Source organism: Mustela nivalis (assembly GCF_964662115.1).
Source record: "Mustela nivalis genome assembly, chromosome: 6".
NCBI classification, from domain to species: Eukaryota; Metazoa; Chordata; class Mammalia; order Carnivora; family Mustelidae; genus Mustela; species Mustela nivalis.
Genome location: NC_139025.1, coordinates 25,511,644 through 25,536,421, shown reverse-complemented (window position 1 = coordinate 25,536,421; position 24,778 = coordinate 25,511,644).

Sequence of the window (24,778 nt, the reverse complement as noted above, 5' to 3'; positions counted from 1 at the left end):
GTTATGTGTAGTAATAAAAGAAAGTAGATCTATGTCAAGTATCTATCTATGTATCTCTTTTTATGTTAACTGTTTGTGAACTTTCTCACCATTAAGTAATTTAATGTCCTTAAAGTCAGGCTTTCCAATTATCCCAATTTTCTTAATATTAATTTAGTTTGATCAAAGAGTTAAGTTAAAAGATTGTTGGGAAAATTAGCAACCAGAGAACAACAATAGAATATATATAATTTGTGGCAAAGCAATATATATGATAATGTAATTTAGTTGGTAGATTGAAACAAAGTTAATACATAGAAAAAGTTAGATTTGATGAATAAGCAACAATCACTGAGAAAAATTAAAATGCTCCTATAATAGAATCAGAAATAATAAAAGAGCTAGTGATAAACTTAAGAAGAAATATGCAGTATGTATATGAAGAAAAATGCATAATGCTATTAAAAAACACAAAGAAAAACTTAAATGATAACAGAAACTATTGTGTGTATATGATGGTTCACATAGTACAATCCCCCCATTAAATTTTGTATAAACAAATCCAAACAAAAATTTCTTTTTATAAAGTAACATTACTCTTAGTTTTATCAAAAGCAGAAATAATGCAAACAAAATGTCATCACTTGAAAAATTAGCAAACAGAACAATGGAACAAAACAAGATGTCTGAGAAATATTTCAAAACACATATGGGAATTCGGTATGCGATATCTCACATATGAGATTTTAAGGCAGTGGCAGAGAAGATGGGGTATTCAAAATGGTTTCAGGGAAAGTGGTAACCATAGGCAATAACAATTGAATTTCTATTTTGTATCTCCCACCAAAATACTTCCTTTTTTTTTTTTTTTTAAGATTGTCTTTGACAGAGAGAGAGAGCTCTAGAGAGAGCTCAAGCGCACAAGCAGGAGAATCAACAGAGAGAAAAGGAGCAGCAGGCTACTCCAGGAGAAGGGACCTTGATCCTACGACCCTGGAATCATGACCTGAGCCAAAGGCAGATGTTTAATCAACTGAGCCACCCAGGTGCTCCTAGAAATATTTCCAAAAAGAAATAAAATCAGCATAATGGATCAAATAATATGTAGAAAAATGTAATCCTTTTGAGTGAGGAAACCTTTTATATAGAGAGTAGAAAATAATCCAGAATCCATAATGAAAAGACTGATAAACTTAACTATATCAAAATGAAAAAAAAATTTTGCAAAGCCTATATATTTACATAAACAATGTTGAAAGACAATGAATTTGGTGGATAATGTGCAACTCATATCACAATTCTTTGATATATAAAACATCCCCAGTCATCAACAAGAAAAAAGTCTAAAATTAAAGACAAAAAGACAAAAGAAAAGTGAATGACAGTTAATAGAAAAGGAAAAAAGCAATGGATTTTAAAAACATGAAAAGCTATTCAATCACTTTCTTAAAAAATCAAATGCAAATATAAACTACAATGAAATGTGAATTTTTGCCTATCAAATTAGCATAAATTGAAAAGATTTGTAACTCCAATATTGACAATGGTTTTGGAATCACTAATCTCACTTGAATGACATCCATGGAAATTCACAGCTTTAAAATATTCTTCTACTCCAGTTTATTACCACATAGATATAGATATTTCTACAGCAATATATTTGAAGGATTATTTGATTAATATCAAAAAACTGTAAATATCTGAAATATCCATCAATGCATAGATAGATATATGTTTATATAAATGATGGTACATCCATTCAACACAGCCTTCAATGCTAGAATAATGTAATGGGACACTTCTACATGTACTGATTTGATAGGCTCTCCAATTCTCGTGATCAATGCTAAAAAATCAAAGGCAGTAGAATGCCTTATAAACTCAAAAGATCATATAAAAAACTGAAAACCACAGGTACTCCAGGAATGGGGAGTCCAATATTTAACTCAGGAGTGAAAATGAGAAACTTTCTAATTTGTAACTTTTCAATTCTATGCCATTTGAATGTATTGCCTGATGACAGTATTTTAAAAAAAAGTATTCATCTGACCAAAAATAGAAGTATCAAAACATGTTTGGTAAAATATATAGATTGAACATATATGTAATTCTCCAGTCTCTCAGAACCTCCCAGTGCTTTTAAAAACATAAGCCTAGGGGCGCCTGGGTGGCTCAGTGGGTTAAGCCGTTGCCTTCGGCTCAGGTCATAATCTCAGGGTCCTGGGATCAAGTCCCCCATCGAGCTCTCTGCTCAGCGGGGAGCCTGCTTCCCTTCCTCTCTCTCTGCCTGCCTCTCCGTCTACTTGTGATTTCTCTCTGTCAAATAAATAAATAAAATCTTAAAAAAAAAAAAAAACATAAGCCTATAAGCATAGATAGAATGGACGAGAAAGGATAATTTGGTAACTGGGAGATAATCATAAAATGTGCAAATTGGAAAATAGATAAGGAAATGGTTAGAAAACGATTCAAAGCTGAGATTCAAGCCTCTGTAAAACAGAGGTAAACTTGCAATTCACACCCAAAACTCAGATGGACGGAGATTTGTCAAAGATGTATAGATCAAGAGATATGAGCATCCTCCAATAAACAAAAGTCATGTTTTTGCAATCTTATCTTCCTACCAATTGACATACCTGTTCACACATATCTATCTTTTAATTTTTTGAGACCTCTTTCTTGGAAATAAAACCTGACCAAGGATTATGAGGTGCTTATGGAAAGCTTCTAAGATGAAAGAAAACAAGCCAAGCCTACAAAGTAAAGCAACTTCAAAAAAATGGAGATAATGCCTGGAGCAGAAAAATACACAAAAATACTATAATTAATATTCTGAAAGTAATAAAAATATCTCATCAACTGAGCAACATAATGTTTTTTAAAAGAACATTAATATAACAAGAATAAGCTCTTGGAAATTAAAAATAGGACAGTGGAAATTTTTAAAAAGTACACTAGACACTGAGAAAACAAGTTTAAAAAGTCCTGTAAAACAATAATTTAGGAGATATAAAAAGATATAAATTTGAAGACAAAGATGTGCAAATTAGAGAATAAACCCAGAATGTGATTAAGAAGGCTACTTGAAAAAGAGTTTGGAAAATTGAGAGGAAAAATTTATTTATTTTCAAACAAATAAATAAATATAATTTTTCATACTCAAAAGAACAGGCATATGCAAGTAGAAAGGGCCACAGGAAGCTCTGTTAAAAATAAAAAGTGACTTCTGTCAGGTACCAGCTTCAAAATCTTAGAAATCTTCAAAAATTGGGAGTAAAAGTTTCTAAATGTTTGCAGAAAAAAAGAAATATCAGGTTTTCAGTTCAGAAAATATTAACACCAGAAGTTGGATCACTTTGAAGCATTACTTTCAAAATTCTGAGGGAAAACGATCTGCATTCCATAATACCAAAACCAATAAAAAGCAACAATCAAATGTGAGCAGAGATTTAAAATACTCTCAGTGTCTCAAACAATTTTCTTGAATGTCAGAGCTGCTGACAGAGCTGTGCCAACTGGGCACTGCTCATCTCTAGATATTACCATCCACACAGATTTCAGAGTGTCTGGAACTTTGGGATTTCTACATCAAGATCATGCTGTTTGCATTCATCCTTTGTGATGAAGTTACTGGAAACTGGGCTCAACAAAGTAAGGCATTAATCCAAGAAAGAGAAAAAGACCAGGGATCTAGGCAAAATGAGTCCTGCATGGCAGAGAAGAAAAGAAATTCCCAGGATTCCTGTTAAGTTGAAAGTCTAGGATATCTGTTGTCCGTGAGGCCTCAAGAGAAAACAAGCCCATACTGAACAAGAAAATAGAAGCCAAGTTTGTTTGTTTGTTTGTTTGTTTGTTTGTTTTCCTGCAAGGAAAAATATTGAATTTGTTGATTCCCAGATGTGTGTTATCATTTTATGACAAGTTTTACAAATGCAGAGGCAATTCTGATAATCCATTAGCAATGAAGACATTGAAGACTGAGAAAATGAATAATGGAAGCAATTATTAACATGGGAGAAAGTAAAAGGACGACAATTTTTTTAAAAAGGGCACATTGCATAGTTTTACTTTGAAGAATGTTTATGGCATAATCATAATTTAATGCTGGATATTAATTAAACACAAAGTAACATATTGGGAAAAAGAGGAGAGGGGAAGTATGTGTGGATAAAGTCAGGATGTATGTGTAAGCTAAAACCTCTTCGTCTATGGTCAGAAATCAGGAGATATATCCAAAATTGAAAATAAAAATGTATTATTTGTAAGCATGTTATTGGAAAATGTGAAAGTGAATAGCCAGAAAAGAGCAAAAAACTCAAGGGTGACTGTCTCTGAGAAGTGGAAATTAATATCAGGAAGAGTGAAAAATGGTTTTTGTACATATACTATTTTTTGTACATATATTATTTTGATGCAATTAAAATTTAGATTAAAAGAAATGTAAAATGTGTGTCATTAATATCTGTCCCGCCCCACACCCGCCAGTAGCAAGTGTGATCATTTTAAATTAAAGGGTCAAACCTTTTAGACAGAAGCTACAACTTGCAGACTGCACAAAGAAGAGCTTAACTGTGGCACAATGGCTTGACTGTGATGCATTTAACATTACAGTAGGCATACTGTGTACCTCCAGAGAAACTGCAAACACTCTATTATAGAGAACAGTTACAGGCATTTCCTCCAACAAACCAAATACCCCATGCCTTGTCTGCATGGTCATTTCTTTCTGCCTGTTAACTTTTGTTTCTCACTAACAAAGCAATCACTAAACTAAGGGGTTTAAAATAGCAGTACATTTATTTGCCCATGAGTCTGAGCTCAGCTGGGCTATTCTTCTGCTGATCTTGCCTGGCATGGTGGGCACTGGCATCTGGCAGCTCATCTGGGACTCTGTAGTCCACGTTGGCCATCATCGTCCTGTTGGGTATTGCTGACTCTTTGTGGGGGCCATTTTGCAGCCCTCTTATCCTAAAGATGGTTAGCCTGGGATTCTTCATGTGGTAGCTTCAATGTTTCCAGAAGATTAGAACTGAAGTTGAACAGGCTTTTTTGAGGGGTAGGCTCAGAACTACCCAAAATTATTTCACCATTTTTTTTAAAGCATTTTATTCATTTATTTGAGAGAGAGAGCGCGCACCAGCAGGGAGGAGAGGGAGAAAGAGACTCCCTGCTGAGCCAGGATCTCAATGTAGGACGGGTCCCAGCACCCTGGAGTCATGACCTGAGCCAAAGGCAGATGTTTAACCGACTGTGCTACCTAGGAACCCCCTCACCACATTCTAGTAATCAAAGCAAGGTACAAGTCCAGTTCAAATTCAAGGGCATCAAAAGTGGTCTCCATGTTCTGAAGGGAGAAGTGGAAAGCATATTGTGGTCACCTTTATCCACAACATATCCTGGAATTGACTCAAATCTTAATCAGTTTTCAAGTAAGAGAACTGAAAGTGACACCATCATGATTCGTGTTTGGATGTCTGCATAAGTTTCCTCTTAACTGCTCATATCTCATGGTCCTTTCCCACCCCCACACATTTACCCCTGCTGGATGGTACAGTATCCTTTTAAATATTTTATTTATGTTTTCCTCACAATTTTGCAAGTTTTGTTTGGTGTAGAATTCATGTAACACTCATTCTCCTATTGTGAAAGTTGTTTTGCTAGGCACAAGGTACAAAAAAGTAATGGGAGAATGTGTGTGGGGAGGTGATTTTTAATCATTTTTTTAAGATTTTTTTTATTTATTTGACAGAGTGAGACAGTGAGAGAGTGAACATAAGCAGGAGAAGTGGGAAGGGAGAAGCAGGCTTCCTGCTGAGCAGGGAGCCCTATGTGGGGCTTGATCCCAGGACCCAGGGATCATGACCAGAGCCAAAGCCAGACACTTAATGACTGAACCATCCAGGTGCCCTGGATTTTTAATTATTAATAAGTTTCTTTAATACCATTAAGATATATGAAAATGGAAAAAGAGAAATATATAACAACAATACAAGGAGATTGAGTTTGAAATTTTCTAAATAACTTGAGACCTTGTAAGTTGATAAAAATAATCTTGGAACACTGAAAAAAATAAAATTAAATTAAAAAAATAATAGTCATTTAAAAATCAGGCAAGGGAAACCAAAAAAATAACAAAATGTCAATTCTCAGCTAATTACAGAAAAGAAAATCAATTTGGTGTTTGCAACTGTTAAATGGGAAGAAATCCAGCTACTTTTTGGCTTTTAGTTATTATAAAGTCATCATTTTTATTAGGTTTTATTTGTCTTAGTGGCAATTGGAAAGAAACTGGCATTTGGCAGGAAAAAAAGAATCCTATAATACCATAGAACTTTTAGCAAAAAGATATGAATTTGATTCTACTATTGTGTAAAAATGTATTATGATTCTCATTAAGTAGCTCTGACCATAACTGTTAGGGAAACTCAGGGTAGTAAAAGGCAGATGAATCATAGACTGAGTTCCAGAGAATAAAATTAAAGGATATTAAAGAATAGCAAATTTAAGCTGAAGGTTTTATTGGATAATATGGAAGCAGGAAATGGAAGGGAAAGGAGCCCTTTACTAAGAGCTAAAACATTGAACTATTTAGACTAGTGCAAAGGGATATAGCTAGGACCAATGGCATGAAACAAGGAGAATGAAAATTTTGTCTATCAGAGAAATGTTGCTATCATTGGGGATATAATGAAACTGTCTCCCGGGAGACCCGCTCTATCCAATGTAGAACTTTTCAATCTTAAAAGCCAAAATCTCATTGGACCCTGCAGCATCCCTGCCTCCCATACCTATGCTTCACCATGGCAGAACGAATTACGTTTTCAAGCTGTAAAGTCACTAGTGTTTAATGAATAATTTTATCTGTCACAAATGAATTATTCCAACAACCCACGTGATAACAATACCCACAGCCATTACCAACAAAAATGAAGAGCAACCCTACTGAAATTATACCAGCATCATCGGTTGACCTTCCGACTTACCATGTGAGCATGTGGCTGGATGGACAGTCCCTTCAGAGCTCATTATCGTTCTGTAAATCCTCTTACAGGAAGAAGAGTTTCGGTCTTTCAAAACGTATCTCTCTACCCACAAAAATGGTGGAATGATGATGTTATCTTCATGCCTAAGAAGAAAAACAAAAGCAAACTAAGAAAATCACACGGTGCTGAATACCTTTGGGACATTTATAAATGTATTTAAGTTTCTCTGGAAAAGAAGAGAGAAAGCACAGGTCCACAATTCCTAACTGGAAATCTTTGGGGTGAATTTGCTTAGGAATTCAGAATTTTTAAGTTTGGGAAGGTAGTAGAGTGCATCTACCTTAAACCTCTCTAAGAGGCCAATCATCAGAACATGAACATTTCTGCAGTAAAGCATCTAACTCCTCATGCTGAGTGAGAGTGACCTCAGGTTTACAGACAGATCGATTCACCTGAGCTCAGGTTTTGCTATTAAAGGAGTTTATGAAACAAACAAACAAAACAAAACAAAACAAAATAAAAACAAAGCAAAATAAAAAACTTCTGTTTCTCCGGTTTTGGAATTTAAGAATTGTAGGTATGAGGTTGTGGCTCCACACTCGCTATGTTTAGCTGTTAAACAAATCTGAATACCAAGTGAAAATAAATGTTCTCAGGCGCCTGGATGTAGTGCTTGTAACTGCATTTGCATACAAAACTTAATGAAGTAACTTCCATGTTGCCCTTAGACTAAAACTAATCATATTTTAACAACAAAAAATGATGAATAAGGAAATAAATCAATTTGATAAAGCATCTTATAATAATTTAATGTGATCAATAAAAAGCAAAAGTAATAGGTATTATTTAAAGTATCATTTAAATAAAGATCCAATGAGTTGGTCACCTATCTTATTTGAAAAGTTTATTTTTTTAATCTTCTCAACTATTTTTGTTTGCTCAGTTATATGTGATCAACACATAAGATTTTTTAATATTTTTATCTCAAAGATATGGAGATGGCTCTCTGGCTTTATTGGTTGTTGCAAAAATAAGCATGGAATTAAGATAAAAATTCATTCACAAAATCAGTTGAAGCCATTATTGTAATTGCAAGCAAGTTATTTGCTAACGACCTTTCCACAAGGCTTAACCACAAAAACAAAACTGTAGGTAGAAATATTCATTGAGAAATATGCCCATCTTTAACTCCTAAATGAGGAGGATAATACCATTTTGATTGTATTAAAATTCAGTTAGTAAACTTAAAATACAAAAAAATCTCATTTTAAATAAAATACGCACACTCTCATATTACAAAGGAAATATCTTTTTTTTTTTTCTAGAAATGTGTATTTCTCATTCTTCCCCAGATTACAGATTTGAGCTAAGTATAATCACTAGATTTTTGGAAACCAAAGATGATCTCAACAGGACTAGTAACCAGATATGCAATTAATTTTGTGTATTAGTGTTCTTTGATGCAGGGCTTAAGTTTTGGTTTTACGTTTTCTTGAAAGCATTAAAAACTGTCTTGTTAGTCTTATTAAGCCATTATGAAGAAGGAACATTTGCAATTTTTACTCCCAGCTAGTTTGATTATCAGATACTTTTAAAATGATTTTGTTAGTATAAATACGTAAATCCCCAAATATCTAAGTATTAGGCATTTTAAGGTTTGATGGAGGTGTGAGCTCTGGCCAACACAAGTAGATCTTCCTGTAAATAAGTGTGCTGCAAAGATTCTAGTTTTGATTTTTAAGGTTTATTTTCTTTGCATATTATTCTCATTCAAAAAAAACACTTTTCTTTAAAGATTTATTTATTTATTTAAGACACACACACGTAGAAAAACAGATAAAGTACAATCAGAGGGAGGCAGAGGAAGAAGCAGACTCCCCACTGAGCTGGGAGCTCTAAGTGATGTTGGATCCCAGGAGATGGTGTTCACGACCTGAGCCGAAGACAGACGCTTAACCATCTAAGCCACACAGCTGTCCCATAGTATCCTCATTTTTACAACAAATTTATATACTGAATACTGTTGAAAATTAATTTAAGAAAGTATTAATTTTACTTACCAAATCATATGCATTTGTGTATTTTCTTCAACAAACATACCATTACAATTAACTTTTACCCTTTCCCCAAAATCAGTGTGTATTGGAGCCATGGTCAATCACATTCTTTGTGAGGAGAATGGGAATAAAATCCAGAAGTGAGAAAACTAAAAATAATACTAATATTTCATGTCCAAAATTTATGGATTATCACACCAGACTTTGAGTGATTTTTTACCCACTTCATATATGAGTGAGAATGCTTGATCTGTAAATTATAAATTCAAAGGTAAAATAGCAAGATCCAAATTACATAAAGATTAAAAGGCATAACTATACATTCTTCACCTCCATATACTGCCTATGGAAAATTCCTATAACAAAATCAAGCTGAGAAAACTATATACAGGAATATAAATCTGTGCCATTCTATTAAAAATGACATTTTGATTTTTTTATTGTTTGTTATTTTGATTATCTGCACGACTTCTTCCTTTATTCATATCATTGAAAGTGAACTCTGTAAAAACAAAACAAAGCAAAACAAAATCTTTCTTTTGCACAGATCCTACACAGATTAAAGTTAAAGCCACAAGGTGGGCTCTCTTATATCTGAGAATTCAGTCATTTTATAGGAAAGCTTAATCCCAGCACTCACCCAATTAATTGTATGTTTGTGCAACTATACTTATTGGGATTTTGTTTATAATTGTGATTTTATTTGAAACTCTTTACCAGATATTTGGTTTTCAAGGATCCCCATGGCTCATGGATTATGTGTTTTTTTTTTTTTTTAAGTATTCAACATATTACTTATAAACCTGTTATAGGTTGAACTGTGTTCTCCAAAAATTCATACGTTGAAGTCTTAACCCCTTCACTACCTCAGAATTTGAAATTATTTAGAAATAGTTTTGATGTAGCCATAATTAGTTAAGATGAGATCATACTGGAGTAGGATAGGTTCTTAACCCAATATGATAAAAAGGGGAAAATTGGGCTCAGTTAAACATACACAGGGAAAACACTACGTGAATGTAAACACTAAGATCCTGGTGACTCATCTATAAGCCAAAGGATGTCAGAAATGCCAGCAAACCACCCGAAGCTAGAAGACAGGCTTGGAGCAGATTCTCCATCACAGCCTTCAGCAGGAACCAATCTTGCCACTGCTTTGACCTTGGACTTCTAACCTCCGGAATAATGAGAAAATAAATTTCTATTGTTTAAGCTACCCAGTTTGGGGTATTTCATTATATTGGGCCTAGAAAACTAACACAAAATCCAGACAGTTATTTTCCTGAGAATTCTCATTCTAATAAACATACATTAATCTTTGAAAATCATAGATACACAAACTTAAATATCCTCATGATAAAATTGACACTATGTAAAAAAGTAGTGGTAAGTTAGGAGTCTCCCCAAAGGAAAGATCGTCACTCTTACCATGCTTAGTCTTCTCTTCCCTCCCATCCTGACCAAGAAATAAACACCCATTGTAGACTACAGAATGACCATTACAAAGATGTCTTGTGGGCCTTCCATATGCCTCATGCTGAATGGCCTCCCAGCAATCTATTGATAACCTCATTACCGGACCTTTTCCCTCTGCACAGGGAAAAGCAGATAGAAACATTTCCTGTCCTGTGTTCAAAAATAATGGCCCTAATATTCAGAGGTTATCTTGACCATAACCCTGTCTTGGATAAATTATCCTATGTCTTATCTCAAGAAAAGAAAGGATGCTATAACATTTAGAGCTATCTAATAATGGATCTTGCTTCCTGGAAAAGCTCAGGAACTGTTGCAGCAAAGGGATGCTGTACAGGAACTTGAAGCCACCCGGGGACTTTGGATTAGCTGACAAGTAACTTTCCTCCAAGTCTCGAGTTTTATAGTTCCATGAGACAAATGTAAGTAGCGCTGTATTTTTTTTTTTTTTTAGGGGGAGGGGTTTATCATGTTTTTAAAGGATGGAAACTTCCCGTCAAAGGATGCCAGTTTTCAATATCCTACCTAGTTTAATGCACAATAGGCATTTAATCAATGTTTACTGCTAATAACAGTAATAACATTAAAAACATAATAAACAGTGCAAGCCTCAGTTGCTGCCAAGCCTCTCTCTCACTAGAAATAATGAAAATTTCATCCTTGACTAAAGAGCTAAGGAAGAAAGGATGTTTGGATCATAAACCTTAGAGAAGTGTAGAAAACCACAGAGGTATAATGAAACCGCACCTCAAGAGATGAGCTATCAAGGTAATGGTTATTAAACTGTACATTCCTGTAGAGCAAATACAACCAATTAGATGGCCAAATTCAATTGTAAATAGAGAACCAATGTTTATTTTATTTTAAAATGCAGAATATAACTTTTAGATATTACTTTGGTGGTGAGAAGAACCTCATATATACATGGTGAAATGGTCTTTAACAATGAATTCATCAATATTTTTAAAACTTATTTTGCTGTGGTAAAAAGCACAAATTATGAGGTTTACCCTCTTAAGAAATTTTTAAGCCTGCCGACCAGTGTTTTTAACTGTAAGTACATTGTTAAACATTAGACGTCTAGAACTTTCTCATCATGCGTAACTGAGATTTCAAACCCATTTGAGTAAAAACCAGTCATTTCCACCTCCCCCAGTTCCTGGAAACCACTATTTTTGTTTTTCCAGGAGTCTGACTACTTTAGATACCTCATATAAGAGGAATCAGACAGTGTTTATAATTCTGTGACAGCTTATTTCACTTAGCATAATATCCTCAAGGTTTGTCTATGTTGTTGCATATGACAGGATTGTACTCTTTTATAAAGCTAAATTATACTCCATTGTATACACACACCACATTTTCTTTATCCTTTCTTTCATTGATGGACACTTAGATTGTTTCCACATCTTGGCTATTATGAATAAAGTTGTAGTGAATACAGGAGTAAAAATACCTCTTTGAGATCCAGATTTCAATTTGTTTGATAAACACCCAGCAATAAGATTGCTAGATCACATAATAGTTTTTTGTTGTTGTTATTTTTTGCTTTGTTCTTGCTTTTATTTTTTATTTTTTGGTTGTTTTGAGGAACCTCTGCACTATTTTCCATAGTGGGTATAACAATTTACATTCCCACCAATAGTGTACAAGGGCTTCAATTTCTACATCCTCACCATATCCTTTTGTTTTTTGATAATGGCCCTAACAGGTGTGATATGATATCTTATTACAGGAGTTTTTTGCCCTTTTAAAAATTTAATTTAATTCAACTTTAATTCCAGTAGAGTTAACATAGTGTTCTATCAGTGTCAGGTGAACAATATAGTGATTCAATAATTCCGTACATCCCCCAGTGCTTGCCATGACAAATGTACTCCTAAATCTCATCCATCCCTCACCCACCTTTCCTCTGCTAATCATCAGTTTGTTTTCTATAGTTAAGAGTCTGTTTCTTGGTTTCTCTCTCTCTTTTTCCTTTGCTCATTTGTTTTGTTTCTTAAAATCTACATGAGTGAAATCATATGGTATGTATCTTTCTCTGACTGACTTATTTCACTGAGTAGTATATGCTCTGGCTCTACCCATGTCATTGCAAATGTCAAGATTTTATTTTTTTTTAAATTCTGAATGATATTTTTGTCTGTATATCTATCTATCTATCTATCTATGTATCCTTCTATTATCTATCTATACCACTTTTTCTTTACCCATTCGTCTGTCAATGGCCTCTTGGGCTTTTGCATAATTTGGTTACTGTAAATAATGCTGCTGTAAACATCAGGATGCATGCATCACTTTGAATTAGTGTCTTTGTATTTTTGGTTAAATACCCAGCAGTGTCATTCCTAGATCATTGGGTCGTTCTATTTTTAAGTTTTTGATTAACTTCCATACTGTTTTCCACAGTAACTAAACCGGTTTGCACACAGATGACATGAAAATACTAACAACTGACCAAACCAATTGATATTTATAGAATACTCCACTCATATAGAAGAATATAGATTCTCTTCAAGTGAACACAGGATATCAACTAAGCATATATTCACAAAAATGTTCATATAGTGGTTATGCAGACCATATTCTGTGTAACATAATACATTTTTAGGTTCAGAAATTTAAAATACTTGAAAGTATTCAAACATATTCTATATCATAATTGAATTAAATGATAGAGACAGAGAGAATGATATTACTGATAACTAATATGATACAGACAAAATGGTTAAGATTTCACAGAAATGTGTGAATAATGAGGGATAAAATTGTTGAAAGAAGGAGGAAATAGAATTTGTTTTGATCTTGATAAATATGCATATTTTAGATTAAATGCTTCCTCTTTTCTATTCCAATTCATGACCCATTTTTATATTACCATTATGAAATCTCAAATTGAGTCATGTATATTTCTTGCCCATAAGTGCTTTATAGTGCCCTAGTTTCATATCCATATATTTTTAGTTCTTTAGCACAGAAGACAATACATTTCCCAATCCCTTCCTGAATCAAATTTATCTCTACAACCTCTCTCTTATGTGGGGACAATATTTTCTCACCAGGGTCTTGACCAGTCATGTAAAATTTGAATCCTGAGCAAGTGGTTACACAATACAAACCACCTGGATATAGTTTGAATTTATAGTATGAACCAGAAGGAAAGAACAAATGTTGGTCAATGAGACAAAGAAACAGTCTTCAAAATACCAAGTTAATGTAGATTAAAAAAACCTTCACAAAGTAGATAAATCCAAGATTAAACACTAGCAAGAGACAAAGTTAAGAATGAATCTCAAGAAAGAATAATAAAAAGATGGTAAAGGATGATTACCAAGAGTAATGTTGAAACATTCTTAGCTAGGCAGAGAATGCGGCACCATTGGCCTATTGCTTCAGATTGTGGGGAAACAAATTAACTCAGGATAAATTATAGTACATTTCCCCAACACTTACGTTTTAGCCATCAGGTCATAAAGTGATAAACCAAAAAGATAATGCCCAAACAGTGTCAACCTTCAGCCTTCAGAGACAAATAAATAATAAAAATTACTTAAAGAAAATTACATAAAAATATAATACATTAAATAAAAACATAATTAGTTGCCAACATTTTATTTTTATTTTTAAAAATAATTTGTTTATTTTTTATAAACATATAATGTATTATTAGCCCCAGGGGTACAGGTCTGTGAATCACCAGGTTTACACACTTCACAGCACTCACCATAGCACATACCCTCCCCAATGTCCTTAACCCCACCACCCTCTTCCACCCCCCTTCCCCCCAGCAACCCTCAGTTTGTTTTGTGAGATTAAGAGTCCCTTATGGTTTGTCTCCCTCCCAATCCCATCTTGTTTCATTTATTCTTTTCCTACCCCCAAAACCTCCATGTTGCATCTCCACTTCCTCATATCAGGGAGATCGTATGATAGTTGTCTTACTCTGATTGACTTATTTCACTAAGCATAATACCTTTTAGTTCCATCCATGTCATTGCAAATGGAAAGATTTCATTTCTATTGATGGCTGCATAATATATATATATATATATATATATATATATATATATATATACCTCTTCTTCTTTAGCAATTCATCTGTTGATGGACATCTAGGTTCTTTCCATAGCTTGGCTATTGCAGACATTGCTGTTATAAACATTTGGGTGCACGTGCTCTTTCAGATCAATACAGTTGTATCTTTAGGGTAAATTCCCAGTAGTGTGATTGCTGGGTCATAGGGTAGTTCTATTTTCAACTTTCTGAGGAAACTCCATGCTGTTTTCCAGAGTGGTTGCACCAACTTGCATTCCTACCAACAGTGCAGGAGGGTTCCCTTTTCTCCACATCCTCGCCAGCATCTATCATTTCCTGACTTGTTAATTTTAGCCATTCTGACTGGTGTGAGGTTGTATCTCATTGTGGTTTTGATTTGTATTTCCCTGATGGCAAGTTATGTGGAGCACTTTTTCATAGGTCTGTTGGCCATCTGGATGTCTTCTTTGCATAATCCTCTGCCTATTTCTTGATTGGATTATTTGTTCTTTGGGTGTTGAATTTGATAAGCTCTTTATAGATTTTGGATACTAGCCCTTTATCTGGTATGTTGTTTGCAAATATCTTCTCCCATTCTGTCAGTTGTCTTTTGGTTTTGTTAACTGTTTCCTTTGCTGTGCAAAAGCTTTGATCTTGAGGAAGTCCCAATAGTTCATTTTTGCCCTTGCTTCCCTTTGGCGATGTTCCTAGGAAGAAGTTGCTGTGGCTGAGTTTGAGGAGGTTACTGCCTCTGTTCTCCTCAAGGATTTTGATGGATTCCTTTCTCACATTGAGGTCCTTCACCCATTTTGAGTCTATTTTCATGTGTGGTATAAGGAAATGGACCAGTTTCATTCTTCTGCATGTGGCTGTCTAATTTTCCCAAGAACATTAGTTGAAGAGACTGTCTTTTTTCCATTGGACATTCTTTCCTGCTTTTCAAAGATTAGTTGACCATAGAGCTGAGGCCTATTTCTGGGTTTTCTATTCTGTTCCATTGATCTATGTGTCTGTTTTTGTGCTAGTACCATACTGTCGTGATGATGGCAGCTTTGTAAGTCTGGAGTTGTGATGCCACCACCTTTGGCTTTCTTTTTCAATATTCCTCTGGCTATTTGAGGTCTTTTCTTGTTCCATATAAATTTTGGATTATTTGTTCCATTTCTTTGAAAAAAAAAAAAGGATGGTATTTTGATAGGGATTGCATTAAATGTGTAGATTGCTTTCAGTAGCATAGACATTTTCACAATATTGTTCTTCTAATCCATGAGCATGGAACATTTTTCCATTTCTTTGTGTATTTCTCAATTTCTTCTTCAATTTCTTTCTTCCTCAATTTCTTCAGTTTTCTGAGTATAGATTCTTTGCCTCTTTGGTTAGGTTTAGGTTTGGGTGCAATTGTAAATGGGATTGACTCCTTAATTCTCTTTCTTCTGTCTTGTTGTTGGTGTAAAAAAATAGTTGCCAACATTTTAAAACTGGAATACTTTACGTTAAAAATCCATATTTTTTCAGTTTCTCTAGTAAAATTAAAAAAAGAAAAGTCTGTTCTTGTCAACTCATTATTCCAACATTGCAACAATCAACTGAAATTGAACATCAGAAGCTTCTTCACAGATTAGATTGCACAAGTACTTTATATATGTATTCTTTATATATATATTCATTATAAATAGTCCTTTGACATCTTCTACCATATACCTGGCTTGCCTTTAGAACCTCCCATAAAGATATTTGAGATTTTAACCTCTACTCTAGTCAGATGGAAAAATTCTGTACCTCAGAACCTGAGTAAATATTAATGAGTTATTTCTGTTGCTCCACCAGTGTGGGGCTTGGAATATCTCTCCTCTTTCCCTCTCTTCATTGAGTATACTCTAATCATCAAAGACGCTATTAAAGGCTTTATGTTCTGTGATTAACTTTCACAATTAAGCAAAATAAAATATTGCTCCTTTCATACTTTCCTAACACTTTCTATCTTTTTCCACTACAGCCATGGCTACATGTTAGGGGTTCAAATACATCTCTCCAACATTATGCAATAAAATCTATCATACTAGAATTTACTTCTTTATCTTTCTATTACAAAATCGACACCCTCCTTCATCTGTAATAGGCATTTCAAATCCCAGTCTATGCAGAGAGGCCACATGCTGTCCTCAGGGTTTAAGGGTTAATGAGTCAGGGGATGAGAACTGTTTTTCCTGGGACAGCCCAAGATGTATTTTAGCATGCACTGATAAGCACTGTGGTTTGTTCAGGGGTGGAAAACTACACCAAAACCTGTGGCACCATGGGTTTTGATACCACCGCAAAGTGATCAGCATCTGTTCTCAGGTATCAGGAAGTGAGTGTGGTAAGCGCTACAGAGAAATTAGAGCCTGCAAATCTGTTAAGGCTGATTTGGTGTTACATCAGTCCCTGTGTCTGCACTGTAGCATCTTCCCCCAAACAAATAAAGGGAGGAAAGTGGTGGATACTACACTAATGGAGAGAGAATGAGTTCCTATGTACCTATGGGGACAAGCCCTGGGGACATTCATGAGCAAAAGGCCTATTTAAGAAGAGGTACTCTCTGGGGCACCTGGGTGGCTCAGTGGGTTAAAGCCTCTGCCTGCAGCTCAGGTCATGATCCCAGGGTCCTGGGATCGAGTTCTGCATGGGGCTCTCTGCTTGGCAGGGAGCCTACTTCCTCCTCTCTCTCTGCTGTCTCTTTGCCTCCTTGTGACCTTTGTCAAATAAAATCTTAAAATAAAAAAAAAAAAAAGAAAGAAGAGGTGCTCCTACATAATAGGTGAGTTGAGAGCCACATAAATACTAGATGTGTTGTTATTGTGCATACATTTAAAAGTGTGTGTAGATATCAACACACAATATGCAGACACACACATGCATGTTTACGTATACATATATATACGCATGTGTGCAGGCATGTGTGTGACTAATAGTTAATTGTTTAGTTAAAATTTTTCAGTGTCTTAAGAAATTACATACAGCAGAAGCAGAGGCAGTAGGAAAGACATAAAAGTTTGGGTATTATTTCCCACTGTGCTACATGAGATATAATCACGAATCTAAAAGATGGTTTTGCATATATTCACTAGGGTAAGAATAATTGTTTTAGCAAGAGTTTTCTAGTCATATACCACACAGGTATCAATTTATATCAAAATAGCATAGACAAGGGAAAATGTGTCTTTAAAGCAGTTGTAAACCACCTATCCACCTATAGAATACAGAAAATGCAGAAAAAGGTTAAGCTCTCAAATTTTACAAAGAAATCTGTTTAGGCATTTTAATTTATTTAATTTTCAGCAAGCTAACCAGAAATTTATTTCAAAAACTTATTTCTATTTCATATTAAGAGCAAAGTTAAAAAGTCCATGAAGTTAGAAAGCAAAAGTTTCAAGTGAACCATTGTCTATATGTGTGTATATATGTGTACATTATGTATATTTGCAGACTCACTGGCTCACATGAATTTATATCCATATATAACTAATAAACATAATAAGGATCTGATGGTGAAAGTATTTCTGAGGGTGTGTGAAGAAATGACCTCAAGGTACATGTGCTTAAGCAGAGGAACATAGGACAAAAAAGAGGCAGATGTAAGTAGTTCTGTATGTGTTGAAGTAGGAGATTGAAGGATGTTTCTCCATATTTTCCTCTGTGAAGTAAGAAATAAGGTGGTTTTCCTGTTGGGAGCAGGGTGGCATTACTGTATCCCAGTTTTGAAAACTGTGGGTAAAAACTAGTATTTTTAATGTAGTAAATAAATTATTAAAATGAAGCTTGGAGTAATATTTACAACAAGTGTTAATGACTAGATAGGAATGCTGGTAACAAAAATAAGATGCCTAAAGGACAATATGAATTCAGAAAATCAATGAACTGGAATTTTCACTGATGTCCAGAAATGACCATAGCCAGGAAAACAAGCTATAATCAGAGAGTGTGATATCTGAATTAGTGATTGCATAGTAGAAATAATCTACATTTGTAACAAAATTGAGAGTGTAGAAGTAGTGATGTGAAGGATAGCTGAGGACAATGTCTCTAGAGATGAGGACATTCAGGGTAGAGAGTGCTTGTTTACACTGGTGTCCTCAAGCATGACAATGATAGTATTTGGCTGGAGATAATGTAGTGATGAAGTAACAAAAATTTTTGACAAATTATAGGCAATATATTGGATTTCTTTGTTCTTAATGTTAGTAAGAAGGTAGTGAGGAATGTATAGTGAAATATCATAGATTGAAATGAGTTGGAGTGTGTGTGTGTATGTGTTTGTGTGTTTTAGTTTTATAAGAGAGTGAAGAACTCATTGTTAGAATGATTTCTGAAGAGTATGGGGCATAGACACTTCTTCACTATCTAGGTGTACAGGGGGTAGGAAAATAAGCAGCTAGAGTTCAACAGGGCAAGCAAAAGTGGTACTGAGAGTCAAGTTTTAATTACGGCCAACAACTGAAGAAGTCGACAATAGGGCTTTTTAGATGATTCCAGATTGATAGTTCTTGAAATTATGGTGGGAAAGTTTTGGAGGTGAGGGTGAACTAGGTCCAGGAAGGGGAAGTGCCAGCACTGGGGATAATAGTACAATACAAGATATGAAGTCATGAAGTCTTACATATGAAGCATTGACCAATTTAAACAGAAAGCAGAACAATGGATAACCTCTTTAGCAGCATGATATTTTAGCATATAATCTGATAGTCTGACTCAGAAGGAATTACTATAGTCTCAATAGTTTCCAAGTCTGTCTATGTGATATACAGCAAGAGTGAAGGTGGTTAGAGAAACTACCACCATAATAAACTCATACATTGTCATTTTATTTATGTATTAGTCTTCCCTAAGTCTTTTTAGTGTGAGTCATTGTAAGAACATAATGAGTTTTTAATATATTAACACAATTGATTTTCTGCATCTGCAAATCTAACATCCGGCCTTTAAACCTGTATGTTTTCATCAAGGTCATTACATTTATGGGATGCAGAGCCTTGTAGCCAGATAGCCTACGTTTGGGGGGGGGAAATCACATCATTTTGTTATACCTTTTCAAATGCAACACATATATGAACACAGATTTATATCATACATGAAGAAAAATAATTAATCCATTATTCAGTGTCAGAATGAGACAGGTTATTCCCACTCTCCACCAAGAGCTTATATCTTAATTTTCTGAACTGTTTAAAGGTACTCAAACAATTCCCTATCTTTCACACAACTATATATTCCTGCCAACTGTCATTAATCCTTCTAAAGTAGAATTCAATTATATAAGACCTTTGGAAAATTGGGGGGGGGGGGTGAAGACCAGTTAATTTCATTGACTGTTCTTTAAAAAAAAAAAAATTATTTATTTATTTGAGAGAGAGAGTGAGAGACAGAAAGCATGTGTTGTGGGGGAGGGGCAGAAGGAAAGGGAAAAGATGACTCCGGCTGAACGGGAGTATGCCATGGGGCTCAATCCCAGGACAATGGGATAATACCTGAGCCATAAAAGGAAGATGCTTAACAAACTAAGTCACTCACGGAACCCTCTTTGTTCTCTTTGTTCACATGGCCAACATGTATTTTTCTAGACCACATTCTATATACTAGAATTGTGTTAGGTCAAACCTCTGACCTTGAGTTCATGAGCCAGTAGTGTCCAGTTCCCTTCTCCTTCTGGTGATTCTACAGACGACACACTTTAGTTTCTGAAGTCATGTTCAGTAAGGCCTGGTTAGTACTTGGATGGGAGACTTTCCAACATTTTTAACGAAGAAAAGTCATCTTAGAAGAGGATCCTTTACTTTAGTAATAATCTTTAATTTTTTCCCCTCACAAAATATTGAAACCCATGGCCTTCATTCAAACAAGCTTTCATTTAAAAAGATGTTCTTCTTTTCTCAGATTTGAATTTAGCTGGTGACTTGACAGTTGAACAGCTGTTGACTTAAGTTTCCATAAGACTGTATGTTTTAAAAAAGAAGATTAAAATACTTCACTTTTCTTTTCAGGTCCAACACAAACATGAGCGGTTAAATCTAAACCATTTGGCTAAGAGAAAGGAGATAGAATTCTTGTCTTTTGCACTGCAACCTTTCATGTCTCTCTCCCTACCACCACCACCTCCTTCCCTGTCACACACACACACACACACACACACACACACACACACACACTCCTGTCATCCTCAAAAGGAGCCAAAACTTATTTTTTATGGAGATTTATAGAAACACATGTGATGGAAATAATACTGTGTATTTGACATCAAAGACTGTCTAGATTTGTCTATCTTTGTCAGCAGCTTTTAAGCATCCTTCATTTAAAGCAGTCTAGATACCTATCTTTATCGGATAAAGCATCAAAACCTCCACATAAAGAATAAAAAAATAGAAATGTCCTGCCCGTGTAATTAACACTTTGGAATAGAGATCCAGGATACTTTGGGTTGATTTCAAAGACTCTAACAGAACTTGTATGCACCTATTCTTATTTGAACCACACTTTAGTACTTTTTCCTTTGTTTAAGGCTGTATTAATTCAAGTGAAGGCTCTGAAGATTTTGCCTCCAGTATATTTAGAGAAAATACACTCTTTTGTAACATGTTTAAGGACACAAAATCAATGAATGCTATCTTTCAGTAATCTGTTGAAAAGGAAAGAATAAAAGATGAGAACTTTTTCTCTTACATACATCTGATATGTAAAGTAGTCAGTATTAAATTTTCTCCGGGGGGGCGGGGAACATACAATGAATGTTAATTTTTATTAAACACTTTGAAATTCAATTCTGATTCTGACTCTGATTAAAATTCTATGACAATCCATTCACTCATTCGGCCAGTATTTATTGAGCACTTACTGGATTCACTCAACAAACGTTGAGTGCCTTCGTAGTGACAGACATATTCATAGATACTGAGGGCACAAGAATGAAATGTCCATTCTCAGGTCCCAGGAATTTGGAAATGAGTAATATATTACTTCTTCCTTTTAGGAGATGCTCAAAAAACAGAGATAAAAGCATTCATAACTCATTTTAATACATCACAATAACATAAACAATAGAAATTAACATAAGAATTATTAGTGGTTTTTTAAAAATATTTTATTTATTTATTTGACAGACAACAAGTAGGCAAACCGGCAGGCAGAGAGAGTGGAGGAAGCACACTCCTGGATAAGCAGAGAGCCTGATGCGGGGCTCGATCCCAGGATCCTGGAATCATGACCTGAGCCAAAGGCAGAGGCTTTAACCCACAGAGCCACCCAGTGCTGCAAGGTTATTAGTGTTAAGAGGAAAAATCAACTAATTGAGTAAGGGACGACGTAAGCAAGGAAAACTTTTGAGAAGATATGGTATTGATATGGTCCATTAAGGAAAAGAAGACACATTCTAAGTAATATAAAAGAAGGAGGGGTGCTCAGATCTATGAGAGCTAAGAAAGACTATTATCAATTTCATTTGTTTAATCTGCTTTTTCACACATTGTTATTTCAGATATACATTTTTGTATTAGGCCCAAACCTTTGTAATAGTCATATTGTATTTTAATGCATGAATAAAGCAGGGTTTAATAATTTAATTATTTAAGATTAAATAAATTAGGCAGGGTTTAATACATTGTTCACTTGTGGTTAGATATTTGGGTGTGTCCAGTGGTTCATTAAATTAACATATACAGGGCGCCTGGGTGGCTCAGTAGGTTAAGCCACTGCCTTCTGCTCAGGTCATGATCTCAGGGTCCTGGGATCGAGTCTCGCATCGGACTCTCTGCTCAGCAGGGAGTCTGCTTCCTCCTCTCTCTCTCTCTGCTTTCCTCTCTGCCTACTTGTGATCTCTCTCTGTCAAATAAATAAATAAAATCTTTAAAAAAAATTAACATATACATTTTTAATGACTTTTTTTGAAAAATTAAATATAGCCACAGAATTAGCCGTATAGTTTTATAGATGTTATTAAGAGTTTCAAGATTTATCTCCAAGGAAACAGAAACTATTTTAAATACCAGCAGTGGCATATATGTACACTAGGTTTCCCAAAGTTTAATCAATTTTTACTAGGTCAGCCATCAAATCTCAGTTTTACTGGGGCAGAGATCATTCACTAGAATGCTTCATTCTAGATTCATTCACTAGATATATAACTAAGTGATAGTCACTAGGATATAACCTAGACTTAGCATAGTGCTTGTTAGTAATTAATAGCTAAATGAATCAATTATGAATACCATCATTTTAACTTAATTCTGTTTATGTAGTAGGCATATTTCAGCATCATAAAGTTTGCTTGTATCCACATATAGACTTATTATTTTATCATCATATACTCTACCCACCAAGTACTGCTTAATATAAATGTGTTTATGTCACACTCTTTCTAGCTCTTAACCAATAGTCATTGCACCTATTCTTCCTGGCTAAAGTATGCCAGTTTTGTTTAAAAGAGTTATGTGCCCAACCCCAGGGGTTTCTAATGATTTTCTGTCTACAGATTTCATTCTTCCTCGCCAGATATCCATTTTGCTACCAGAAATGGCTGTATTACCCATTTCTTGCTGTTAAAACTGAAATGAAGTTTCCTAAAAATTGACAAATCAAACAAACAAACCAAAACCTTGAAATTATTTTTTCCTTTTTGTTTAAAAAAAACCGGAAAGAATGAAAAACCTCTTGAGGAAATACCCATTTTTTAATCAACTTCTTCCATGATTATTTGCTCTGAATGCAGTCATGATGTCTGGAGGTATTGCAGCCATCTGGTAACCATATTTCAATATGCCTCTAGCCAAAAATCAACCAGCTGCTGACAAGGGACTAGAACATTCTTGGCAAAATTATTGAATGGTACCAGCTCTGAACTGCCAACCTCCAGACCTCTTTTTAAGATCCTGAAATGCCATTATTACTTTAGTCACTATGTGAGATTTTCTACTAGTTGCATCCAAAAGTCTCCTTGACACAATTTTGCAGTGGAATTTTATGAATGATATACTTAAATGCATCCATCATAGCCTTAACATTATCATCCCTTTCATCATTGTCAGCCTTCTTTAGATTTGATATAATTTTACATTTTTTTCTTTAATTTCACAAATTGATTCTATTTAGGTATATCTCCTGCAGGTTATGTCAACATATAGAATGGAGAATGGAATAAATTAATTAATCTTTAAACTCAAACTTCAAGCCCAAATAACATATTTATTCGATCTTCTGTATCCCTTTTTGATCATGATTGGAACTTCTACAGTCAATTTTTAGTTTTCTTTCCAATGATCATTTTTCAGTATTTTTAGTATTATGTCAAAAGACTTTGGTGATTATAAATGTTGGTGTATTTTAAAAGCTGGGGTCCCTAAAACCAATATTATACTGTATGTTAACTAACTAGAATTTAAGTAAAATTTGAAAGTAAAAACAAAATATAATAAATAAATAAATAAATAAATAACTCTGCAACTGTGCAAAAAGCTGGTATGTTAAATTTGTCATCATTACTTTTTAAATTATATCACATCACTGACTAAATTAATATGTTTTTCTAATTTGATTTTATTAAAAACTTGTCAAGTTCTATAAAATATTCTATGAGGACTTAAATGATCAGATTTTACTACACAGACAACAGAGGAGAAGTTAATATTAGCAGAAAGGTACTTTGGAGAGATTCGCTCACAAGCCAAGGGATGCCAGCAGACACCAGGACATGCAGACAGCAAGGGAAATATTCTTTTCAGAACCTTTGGAGAAGGTATGGACTCAAGGTGTTAACCTTGATACCTAGCGATACTGATTTTGGATATCTGGCTTTCAGAAATATAAACAAAAATCTTTCTCTTGCTCTTAGTCATCAAGTTTGTTAGAGGAGCCGCAGAAAATTAATACAGATATCTTTTTTGTTATTTCCATTATTCTTCTATATAAGCAAAAACTACAGTGTGACTAATTGAAAATCTTTTGCTCTCATATTTTTTGTTGATTTTCGTGAATATTCTCATGCGAAGTCATCATCTGCAAAGAGTGTAATTTTTTTTCCTTGTCTCCTATTCCAATACTTTTTTTCTTTCCTGTTACATATTTTTCATGAATTCTCAATTCAATACCAAAAGAATGACAAAGTTGTGTTCTAATTTATCAATATCTCGTTTGAAAAACAATAAGTGGTGCTTATATGTATATAGAATGATTTCCTATCTCCTTAATGCACATATATTTTTTGATACATCTTTAGAAATAACATGGGTC